We start from the raw sequence: 12019 nt of genomic DNA on the forward strand, positions 1-12019 counted from the left end.
TATGAACTAAATCTGTTCTTTAAAAACTGAACCTTAGATGGAGGGATCAGATAGGTTCCCCCTGCATATACAGGACAATCTACTACCTCTATCAGTCAGGCAGGAGATAAAAATCACAGTTCTTCATTTTTGTTGAAATAAATAAATTGTGCCAGTGAACTAGTTATAAGCTAAGATAATTACTTTATTCAAATCTGAAGGTATATGGATAATCATAAATCAATGCTGTTGGAGCAATCTAATGATCAAGGCCCAATTCTTAGAATGAAAAACTTGAAATGCTATCAATGCCCTTGGAGGAAATGTGAAGGTTCAATTATTGCCTTTGTGAATTTATTGAAGTTGTGCTTCACAAACTCAGCAGCGTTTATTTCAAAGGTGCGAGCATTCAGACAAGCAAGAGACAACTGAAAAGTGGTAAGATTCCAAGAAATCTGTACGGGGGAAATGCAGCAGCATGAGAAACAAAATAAAAAGGTAAATAGTAACTCTAGAACAGAAACAGAAGTTCTGAAGGCATTCAACAGATCAACGGCAATGAAAGAAGTCAGAACTTCCCCACAAATATTCATTTTGTTACAAGTTAGCAGGTAAAAGCCAATGGGAAAGGTTTCCTTCCCTTGTTTCGATACAAATCTGCAATTATTTCAATTCTGATCAGAATGTACACCAGAGATAAATGTGGGCCCTCCAGAGAACAGGGTTTGTGAATTAACAATGGCAAGTAAACAAGAAAATGACAAATATATGTTGAATAACTATTTTGCATCAGTATTCAACAAAGAAGACATTTCCAATATTCCCAAGATACCAGATAGATTAATTTCAAATAACCTTTCAGGAAAGATTATAAATAGGAGAAATCAGTTTCAATTGTACAAGCTGTTGGATTTCTGTATACAGGTGACCCCCCCCCCCCCACTTGACAGCAGTTTGGGTTAACAGAAATTCACCCTTACAGAATTCAAAATCTGCTACTCAAGAATCCAGGACACAGAATAATGGAATTTACATGTCAATTTTTATTTTTTAAGTTTCCTTCTTTTGCACAAATGACATGGCGTTATGTTATGGAAAAAAACCAAGATCAGGGCACTTCTGGGAACACAACTCTCCTCCCCGCCCCTCCCATAACAGAGGGGCTGCCTTTACAGTTTTGGCCCTTTTGCCTTAAAAAAAAGAGTATATAGTAATATTTGAGGAGATTCACCAGGCTATTCTTGGGAGGAGAGGGTTGTCCTAATCAGAGCAAGTAAATAGTTGTATTCCTTAAGAGTTCAGAACAATGAAGGGAGAACGTATTCATATAAATCGGGTCCCAATGGATGGATGACGGGGTAGATGCTGAGATGTTTTTGCTAGCGGAAGGGTTTTGAACAAAAGGAAATAATTACAAGAAAAGGGGCCGGTCATTTAAAACTGAGGTATGCAGAAATTTCTTTTCACAGAAGATGGCAAATCTGTGGAACTCTTCCCCATCAGGAGATGGAAGATGGATCATTAGAAGTACTGAACTCAGAAATGGATAAATATCTGATAGATTGAGGAATACAGGGGTATAGAGAAATGGTACTGAAGAGGAGTTGAGATCAGCCATTGTTATATTATAATTGCAGGGAGGCTTGAAGGGGCTGATGGCCTACTCCTGCTCCTATTCTATCATTCTTAATGCGATAGAAATGGATTAGGGTAGATCTGCAAAGCTTAAATTTGAGAAGGCTTGGAAACATAACACACCAAAATTCTGCACTGGCTCCAGTTTTGTTTTTACTTCATTTAAATGTGAATTTTATGAATGTAAATGAGACTTCAGCAGCACTGGTACACATGATACATTCACTGCAAAATGTCAAAACTATTTCCATCTGTAAACTTTGCAGTAACTACTTTAAAAATTGCTGCAGACCTGGCATCCCATGGCCTTCTTCAATATTACTAATCAGCAACAAAAGCAAAGGATCACTGTTTCCCTTATTCCAATTCACTGCCAAATACTGCTTAGTTAGAAAACTGCAATGATTTAGCCAACACTATTATAATATAACAAAGGATCACAGAGTAAGAACACTGAAGATCAGTCTGGACTTACAAGCAGGTTGGGATCATAAGTTAAAAATAAAGCTTACTTTAAACATATTTGAGATTTTAGATGACAAGGACAAGACAATAATAATTATGGCATTGCTCATTATAATAAATACTCACTTGTATTTTTAAAAACTGCAAGAGCCTTATAAATGCCTAAAATTCTCAGTAGTTCATTGATTTCTGTTCATTGTGCTTGGGAAGACTGCACCAGAAAAACAATCAACTTTTGGATTTCCATACTTCATTACAGGAGAGTATAACTATGGAGGCTACTGATTGATTCCTTCATTATTACTGTGAGCACTGACAGTTGCACCATTTAGCCTCAGTATAAATTCCGATCTCGCAATTCCACTTTGCACCAGCTCCCATATATCATAGATGAGTCAACTTCCAATGCTTAATTTAGAAATCAAACTGATGATGCTTGCATCTCCAATCATTTGCAATTCTCTGCCGGTGATGTCAGTGATGAATCATAGTGTCATAGCGTTATCCAGCACAGAATCAGATCTCTCGGCCCAACTCATCCATGCCAAAAAGTTGCCTAACTGAGCCTGAATTCCCACACCACTGGCAATGCCAGCATTGGAGAGAGTCCAGGGAAAGTTCACAAGGATGATCCCTGGAACATATGAGCAGTGCTTGATAGTTCTGAGCCTGTGCCTACTGGAGTTAGAAGAATGGGGGGGTGGGGGGAGATCTCATTGAAACCAATCAAATACTGAAAGGCCTAGATAGAGTGGATGTGGAGAGAATGTTTCCTATTGTAAGGGGTTTCTTCTTTTATGTTACTGCTAAGGCTAACAAAATGGCTTCTTTGTTATGTTATTTTAAAAAATAGCTTTTCTGTAAATACTGCAATGTAAGGGGTTCTCTCTCTCTCTCTCTCTCTCTGCTTGTTTGGGTTATATTATTGATACGGGAGTGAACGAACCAATGAGTGTCCATGTTATTCTTTTTGTGGGTGATATTCTGTCTCATATGGTTGGAAACCATGTGGTTTGGCAGGTTTTTGGGAGGAGAATTGAAGAGGAAGGACGTGCTGGACGTGCTCTGGTCGACCACCGTGGTTGGTCTCAGGCGGTGGGTCGAGGGGATCACATAGTGGGAAGAAGACCCCGTTCATTGAGCTCCAACGGTTGTGCACAATGTGGTTGAACTCTGATAAGTTTGGCACCTTTTACTTTCCTTTGATATTTTATCTTTCCTTTTATATTTTATCTCTATTAATTACATAGTTTCAGTAATATCTAGAAATTGTAATCATTTTCTCGCATATGGTGTATTGTCTGTTATTTGGCGGGGTGGGGTACATCACACAGCATCCACACAAACTTGATTACCCAGTCTGGCGGAGCCAAAGGCTGCCTCCCCTAGATAAAAGCGAGTTGAGTGAGCCTGAGGCATACTTGGGGGCTACACTATAGTGGGGAAATTTAGGACCAGAGGGCTTAGCCTCAGAATTGAGGGATGTCCATTTAGAACAGAGATGAGGAGAAGTTTCTTTAGCCAGAGGGTGGTGTATCTGTGCAATACATTGCAACAGGTGGCTGTGCATGCCGAGTCAGTCAGTATTTCTAAGGCAAAGGTTGATAGGTTCTTGATTAATCAGCTCATCAAAGCTCATGGGAAGAAGGCAGGAGAATGGGGCTGAGAGGAATAATAAATCAGTCATAATGGAATTGTGGAGCAGACTGAATGGGCCAAATATGTCTAAAAAAAAACACCAGGGTCAGGCTACTTCCTTTCAATCATTTGGTTTTTGAACCAACTGGCAAAACACTAATCTCTACAGTTTAAAAACACCATGACTACTTTCATCACATTGTACTACAATGGACTTCGTTTTTCATTTCATTCCACTTGCGCCCCTTCTTGTAAAAATTGTGTAGAACTTATGTCTATGCCCATTTATCTGAATATTTATTACCATATCCTGCTAGTCTTTCCTATCCATGTAAATGACCAAATGCCTTTTACATATCATAACTCTTTCTGCCTATAACATATCTGGCAGCTTGTGCCATGTACTCACCAATATCTATGTGAAATAACTGTTCCTCAGATCCATCTTAATCTTTTTCCCTCTCACTTCAAAAGATCTTATGAGAAAAGCAATTGGAAAAAAAACAAAATTATTTAGGATGCACTAGTTTTAAAAAGTTTCCTATGGATCAATAGCTAAAGCTTGCAGGTTGACATACAGTATGATTGTGAATGAAACGTCTAAACGCTCTTTCAAGTAATCATCCCTGGCTATGAAACTGCAATTGCAATCCACCCGGGATTGGCTTGATCAATTAAGATTTACATGCTTACTTAGAGACCAGATGTGCCTCAACTACTTGTTTAGTGTTCATTTTAAGCAGCTGCTACATTAAAAAAGGGGCATTTCTGAAGGTTTACTATATAATTTAAGCCCCAGCTTCTAAATGCAAGAAACGTTTCACCAAAACAGAGCTCGTCCATCAAGCACACAAAGGAAATTATAACTTTGCACCAGTCTAATCAATTGTAATTAATTAGCTGCACAGCTGCCCAGCTATGGAATTGCAGAATGCATATTGTCTCTTCAAGTTCATTTTGTTACAGTTAAATAGACCCAATACCCACTTCTCAGCAAACACATTTAAGAACGAGGAAACTATGGTATGTGGAAGTTTCAGCACAAGATCAATGAAAGATATTTGACCCATATTAAATCATGTACAGAGAATAACTTTCCAACTTAAACTGTTGAAAGCATCAAGTTTTACCGTATTTACTGAGATAGAGTGCGAAATAGGCCTTTCCGCCCCTTTGAGCCATGCCACTCAGCACCCGCGATTTAACCCCATGGGACAATTTACAATGACCAATTAATCTACTAACCGGTATGTCTTTGGACTGTGGCAGGAAACTTGTACACTGGGTGGAAACTCGCGCAGTCATGAGGAGAATGTACAAGCTCCTTACAGGAAATGTCAGGAACATTGCAGAGTTTTACCTTAATGCTTGACCTTAAGAAGGTCAAGAATGACACCCCTCTATTCTTAGCAGAATAGAAGGATGCCCTTTTAGAACAGAGATGAGGAGGAATTGCTTTAGCCAGAGGGTGGTGAATCTGTATAACTAATTGCCACAGTCAGCTATGGAGGCCAAGTCATTGGGTATATTTAAATCAGAGGCTGCTAATGTTCTTGATTAATAAGGGTGTTAAAGATTACAGGGAGAAGGCAGGAGAATGGAGTTGAGAGGGATAATAAATTAGCCACAATGGAGTAGCAGAAGAGACTCAATGAGCCAAATGGACAAATTCTGCTCCTATATCTTATGGTCTTAAGGAATTTTCTCTGTATTGAACCAATGTGGGTTCTAGTTCTGTACAGTCCATCATGGCCACATCTCTCCCCACCGCGCGTAGTATCTACAGGAGACACTGCCTCAAGAAGGCAGTATCGATTATTAAAGATCCTCACTATCCAGGCCACATCACCTTTCTGCAGGTACCAATGGGCAGGGCATCCAAAAGCCTGACGTCCCAGATCACTAAAATCAAGACAGCTATTTCCCTTCAACCATTCGGTATTTGAACCAAACAGCAAAACCTTAATCCATACAGATTAGAAACACCATGACCACCTTCATTACATTATACTAAAATTGACCTTGTTTTTCTTTTATTCTAATTGTGTTCTTTCTTGTAGAAATGTGTAGAAGTTAGGTTTATGTTTTTTCAAGAATGCTGTTTATATGATGCTATGTGCTTGTGATGGTGCTGTAAGTTTCTCATCGCACTTGTTCCTATAAACAATTTACAACTTTTATTTGATATAGGCAGAAGTTTCTTTTTTCTAGCCATATTCAAGTCACCACCATTAATTCTATTTCCAAAAAATTGTCGCTTCCCAACCGAGGACAGCCATTCAGCACATTTGATGGAGACTGACTGCGCCTGTTTTACTTCACTTCAGAACTCATCCCACCAAAAGGCATTTATTGTTCTCAGCTCCCATCCCAGCAACTGCAATCACTTCTACTGGTGTTGCCACCTCCAGTAGGATCTCACGCCATCCGAACATTCTCCTACATTTTCTCGGGACTATTCCCTTTGAAACATCCTGCAATGCTTTACAGTAGCCAGGACATTTTGCTGGCTGCCAAATGCTTAGTCTTGAGCTCCCTTTGACTTGTAGTTCACTGCTTCCTGTTTGCTTTTCTGTCTGTTGTTCTCCAGCATTTAGGCAAGTTGAATGTTAGAATTTGCATTCCTACAAATCTTTCTACATATTTTAGCCCGCAAGTCTAGTTTTTTGGTCAGCTCAATGCTTTCCATGGGAGAACATGGCTAAAACATATGTGAAACTGGTTATAAGTACAAGAGATTCTGCAGATGCTGGAAATCTTGAGCAATGTACACAGAATACTGGAGTAACTCAACAAGTCAGTCATTATCTATACTGGGGAATAAACAGTCAATATTTTGAGGGTGAGACCCTTCATCGAGACTGGAAAAGGGCAGAAGCCAGAATAAGAATGCAGGAGGGGAAAGAGTCCAAGCTGACGGGTGATTGGTGAGACTAGATGAGGGGGAAAGTAGGTGGGGGAGTGGGATGAAGTCAGGATCTGAGATGGCAGAGGAGGAAGAGGGTAAGTGGAAGAAGATTAAACTGAGAGTGATTAGTTTGGCTAAAACATTCCAACTAACCTAATTGCATGATTGTGTCTTCAAAACTATACCATTTAATAACTCCATTATATATTTATATCTATTAGTTTGAACAAACTCAATATTTCTTTAAATGAACAATACACATTAAATAAAAATGTCTGTGTACTCTAAACAACAAGTGTAACTTGAAGGCATTTCCTCAGCAGGTCTATTCTCATTATTTGGATCTGACTGGATATGTAGACGGAGCATGGTTCACATTCAATCTTAACCCAGCACTACAGTTTGGATAAAACATCCAAGACCTGGGCAAAAAAAAAATGGGATTGCTCACAACTTTGCCAATATTTGACTCACATGAGATTTAGACCACATAAGCAAGCCATCACTGAAACCACAAAAGCTTCAGCTATGCCCAAGTCTCACCCAGCTCATTTGGTGTTTGAGAGCTTTCCCATATCCATTATTACCAGATGCATGCAGAAACAAATAAAAAATAATACTGTAAGAACTCACTGGGTCATGCAACAGCTGTGGACAAAAAGCACCTTTTGTGTTCACAAATGCCGTTTAACCCTCTGAATTCTTCTAGCATTCTGTTTTTTTTTGTTCAACGTTCCAGTATCTTGCAGTCTCTTTTTTCTTTATTGAAGTAGAAATCTCTGCTGTTATCACTGTTACCACGAGCATTCATTCAGCAGACCCTGTCCAAATCATACTGGAGAGTGGACACTAAAACCAGTGAAAGCAAAAGGAAACACTTTCTTTTCCCACCCCTAATTATTTATTAAGGGCTCAGTCTAACCAACTTCCATGTGATATTCAACCCCTTTACAATTCAAAGCAATAAATTCCAACATCTGTTTTTGGCTTACTGTCTGAAAATAGTCTGTTACCACCTTTCCAGCACCACTCAAGTTTACAAAATCCCTTTATGTCAGCAACTCAAAAATCCACTCATAATCCATGGTATTCTGTGCTAAAAAAAAAATCCCTAATTATCCCTGTGGATCTTCTGAGCCCATCTAAGGCAATCAGCTTCTTCATATTTGTCATTAAAATATGTCGGGGCTGTTAACATTTAGAAAAGAACGTTGCTTACCAAGGTCCAAGAATTGTTCAGAATAGTGGACTAGAATCTCTAACAGGTAATCAAGGTAATCATCCAGTAACTAGTCAAATTACAGATGGCAAAGGTTGAAAGGGGAGGAACATAGAACAGTACAGCACAGAAACAAGACCTACAGCTCATAATGTTGTGCCAAATTACTTACATTAGTAATCAAGTGCCTAGCAGCTTCTGCCTACACAATGTCCACATCCTTCTATTTCTTGCATAAATGTGCCTATCTAAGAAACACTTAAACACATCTCTCATATTTGCCTCACTAACCCAGGCAGCACATTCCCAGCCCCCACCACTCTGTGCAAAAAGAATTGCCCTGCTCTTAGGTTTTGAACTCACCTCTTCTAGCCCTTTGATAGTAGACAATTCAACCCGAGGAAAATGATATTGGGCTGTCTACTTTGACTTTGAGTTTCATAATCTTATAAACCTCTATCAATTCTCCTCTAGCTCCACCACTCTAAACAAAAACAACTCAAGTTTACCCAATATCTCTTTTAACACATGCCCTCCGGTAGCACCCTGGTAAATCTCTTCTGCACATTCTGCAAAGCCTCTACATGCTTCCTATAATGGGGCAACCAATGTAAATACAATACTCAAGACTCAGCCTAACTAGTGTTTTAAGAAGCTGCAACCTAACTTCCCGGCTTTTGAACTCAACTCCTCAACTAATAAAGGCAGGCATGCCATATGGAGATACAAGAGGTTCTGTAGATTCTGGCAACTTTGAACAGCAGACATAAAATGCTTATGGGAACTCAACAGGTCAGGCAGCATCTATGAATAGAATCCTGATGAAGGGTCTCAGACTGAGACTTCAACTGTTCATTTCTCTCCAATAGATGCTGCCTGACCTGCTGAGTTCCTCCAGCATTTTATATGTGTTGCTTAAACACACTTGTACTTGATTTGGTATTGGGAAATGAACCTGGTCAGGTGTCAGATCTCTCAGTGGGAGAGAATTTTGGAGATAGTGATCATAATTCTATCTCCTTTACAATAGCATTGGAGAGAGATAAGAATAGACAAGTTAGAAAAGTGTTTAATTGTAGTAAGGGGAATTATGAGGGTATCAGGCAGGAAATTGGAAGCTTAAATTGGGAACAGATGTTCTCAGGGAAAAGTATGGAAGAAATGTGGCAAATGTTCAGGGAATATTTGTGTGGAGTTCTGCATAGGTGCATTCCAATGAGACAGGGAAGTTATTGTAGGATACAGGAACCATGGTGTACAAAGGCTGTAATAAATCTAGTCAAGAAGAAAAGTTTACAAAAGGTTCAGAGAGCTAGGTAATGTTAGAGATCTAGAAGATTATAAGGCTAACAGGAAGGAGCTTAAGAAGGAAATTAGGAGAGCAAGAAGGGGCCATGAGAAGGCCTTGGCAGGCAGGATCGAGGAAAACCCCAAGGCATTCTACAAGTATGTGAAGAGCAAGAGGATAAGACATAACTTGACTATGACATACTTGACATATAAGACGTGAAAGAATAGGACCTATCAAGTGTGACAGTGGGAAAGTGTGTATGGAAACGGAGGAAATAGCAGAGGTGCTTAATAAATACTTTACTTCAGTATTCACTACGGAAAAGGATCTTGGTGATTGCAGTGATGACTTGCAGTGGACTGAAAAGCTTGAGTATGAAGATATTAAGAAAGAGGATGTGCTGGAGCTTTTGGAAAGCATCAAGTTGGATAAGTCGCCGGGACTGGACGAGATGTACCCCAGGCCACTATGGGAGGTGAGGGAGGAGCCTCAGCAAGCTCCTCCCTCGCCTCCCACAGTGCAGATGTTGTTCCCCTTTTCAAGAAACAGAGTAGAAATAACCCAGGAAATTATAGACCAGTGAGTCTTACTTCAGTGATCAGTGAGTTGATGGAGAAGATCCTGAGAGGCAAGATTTATGAACATTTGGAGGTATAATATGATTAGGAATAGTCAGCATGGCTTTGTCAAAGGCAGGTTGTGCCTTATGAGCCTGACTGAATTTTTTGAGGATGTGACTAAACACATTGATGAAGGAAGAGCAGTAGATGTAGTGCATATGGATTTCAGCAAGGCATTTGATAAGGTACCCCATGCAAGGCTTATTGAGAAAGTAAGGAGGCATGATATCCAAGGGGACATTGCTTTGTGGATCCAGAACTGGCTTGCCCACAGAAGGCAAAGAATGGTTGTAGACGTTATATTCTGCATGGAGGTCGGTAACCAGTGGTGTGCCTCAGGGATCAGTTCTGGGACTGTTACTCTTCATTATTTTTATAAATGACCTGGATAAGGAAGTGGAGGGATGGATTAGTAAGTTTACTGATGACACGAAGGTTGGGGGTGTTGTGGATAGTGTGGAGGGCTGTCAGAGGTTACAGAAGGACATTGATAGGATGCAAAACTGGGCTGAGAAGTGGCAGATGGAGTTCAACCCAGATAAGTGTGAAGTGGTTCATTTTGGTAGGTCAAATATGATGGCAGAATATAGTATTAATGGTAAGACTCTTGGCAGTGTGGAGGATCAGAAGGATCTTGGGTCTGAGTCCATAGGACGCTCAAAGCAGCTGCACAGGTTGACTCTGTGGTTAAGAAGGCATACGGTGAAATTGAATTTAGGACCGAGAGGTAATGTTGCAGCTCTATAGGACACTGGTCAGACCCCACTTGGAGTACTGTGCTCAATTCTGATCGCCTCACTACAGGAAGGATGTGGAAGCCATAGAAAGGGTGCAGAGGAGATTTACAAGGATGGTGCCTGGATTGGGGAGCATGCCTTATGAAAACAGGTTGAGTGAACTCAGTCTTTCCTCCTTGGAGCAACGGAGGATGAGAGGTGACCTGATAGAGGTGTATAAGATGATGACAGACATTGATCATGTGGATAGTCAGAGGCTTTTTCCCAGGGCTGAAATAGCTGCCACAAGAGGGCACAGGTTTAAGGTGCTTGGGAGTAGGTACAAAGGAGATGTCAGGGGTAAGTTCTTTTATGCAGAGTGGTGAGTGTGTGGAATGGGCTGCTGGCAACGATGGTGGAGGCAGATACGACAGGGTCTTTTAAGAGACGTTTGGATAGGTACATGGAGCTTAGTAAAATAGAATGCTATAGGTAAGCCTAGTAATTTCTAAGGTAGGGACATGTTTGGCACAGCTCTGTGGGCCGAAGGGCCTGTATGTGCTGTAGGTTTTCTATGTTTCTACACCATATGCCTTCTTGACCACCCTGTCAAGCTGTGTACCCACTTTCCGGTAGTCATGACGAAGGGTCTCGACCCAAAACGTCAACTGTACTTCTTCCTACAGATGCTGCCTGGCCTGCGGCATTCCACCAGCATTTTGTGTGTGTTACTACGTCTTTACATCTGATCACCTAAAGTGCAACACTTCACACTTGGCCAGGTTAAATGGCTATTTCCCTGCTATATCTGCATCTGATCTATATTTTGCTGTATTCCTTGCCAGTCTTCTACACTGTGCACAACTCCACCATATAGTCTGCAGACTACAGACAGTACAGTAGCATAGCAGCTCACATAATGCTTTGCAGTGCCAGCCAGAGTTCAATTCTGACCACTTTCTGTAAGGAATTTGTACATTCTCCCCGTGACCATGTGGGTTTCCTCTGGGTGCTCTAGTTTCCCCACATTCAAAAGAAGTACAGTATTGGTTAGGGTTAATAAGTTGCAGGCATGGTATGTTGGCACCAGAAGCATGGCGACAGTTGTGGTCTGCCTCCAACATATCCTCAGACTATGCTGTCATTGACAAATATGACCCATTTCACTGCATGTTTCAATGTACATCTGACAGATAAAGCTAATCTTATGAACTTACTAAACACCCTATCTTCTTTTTCATATCACAAACAGCAGAGCGGTGGGTATGTGAAACACCCTGCCAGGGGTGGTGATAGAGGCAGATACATTAGACACATTCAAGAAACTCTTAAGAAACTACATTATGGATACTTGCAGAACACCACTAGTCACAGACCTCCAGCCAGAGTAAGACCCATCAATCATTATCCTCTTTTTTTCTATGTGCAAGCCAATTCTGTGGATCCCATGCATCTTAAGGGAGTGGAATACAAAGGAGATTAAGATCAATTTTGTGCCTACAGAAGACTTGATTTAATTGTTCCAATTTACAATGGAATACATGTAAT

At 40.5% G+C, this 12019-nt stretch overlaps 1 protein-coding gene across 9 annotated transcripts in view; it reads right to left on the bottom strand.

The window, feature by feature from the left end:
- The window catches only part of LOC134348443 (microtubule-associated protein 2-like), a 314301-nt gene that overhangs the window by 89472 nt on the left and 212810 nt on the right, over nt 1-12019 (bottom strand). The window contains exon 3 of one of the 9 annotated variants that reach the window (XM_063051839.1): nt 4127-4193. The exons of the other annotated variants lie outside the window; for them this stretch is intronic. The gene's annotated coding sequence lies outside the window, so the exon portion shown is untranslated. The remainder of the gene's footprint in view (nt 1-4126; nt 4194-12019) is intronic. 9 annotated transcript variants of the gene reach the window in all.

Source organism: Mobula hypostoma, chromosome 6 (assembly GCF_963921235.1).
Source record: "Mobula hypostoma chromosome 6, sMobHyp1.1, whole genome shotgun sequence".
Taxonomy (NCBI): domain Eukaryota; kingdom Metazoa; phylum Chordata; class Chondrichthyes; order Myliobatiformes; family Myliobatidae; genus Mobula; species Mobula hypostoma.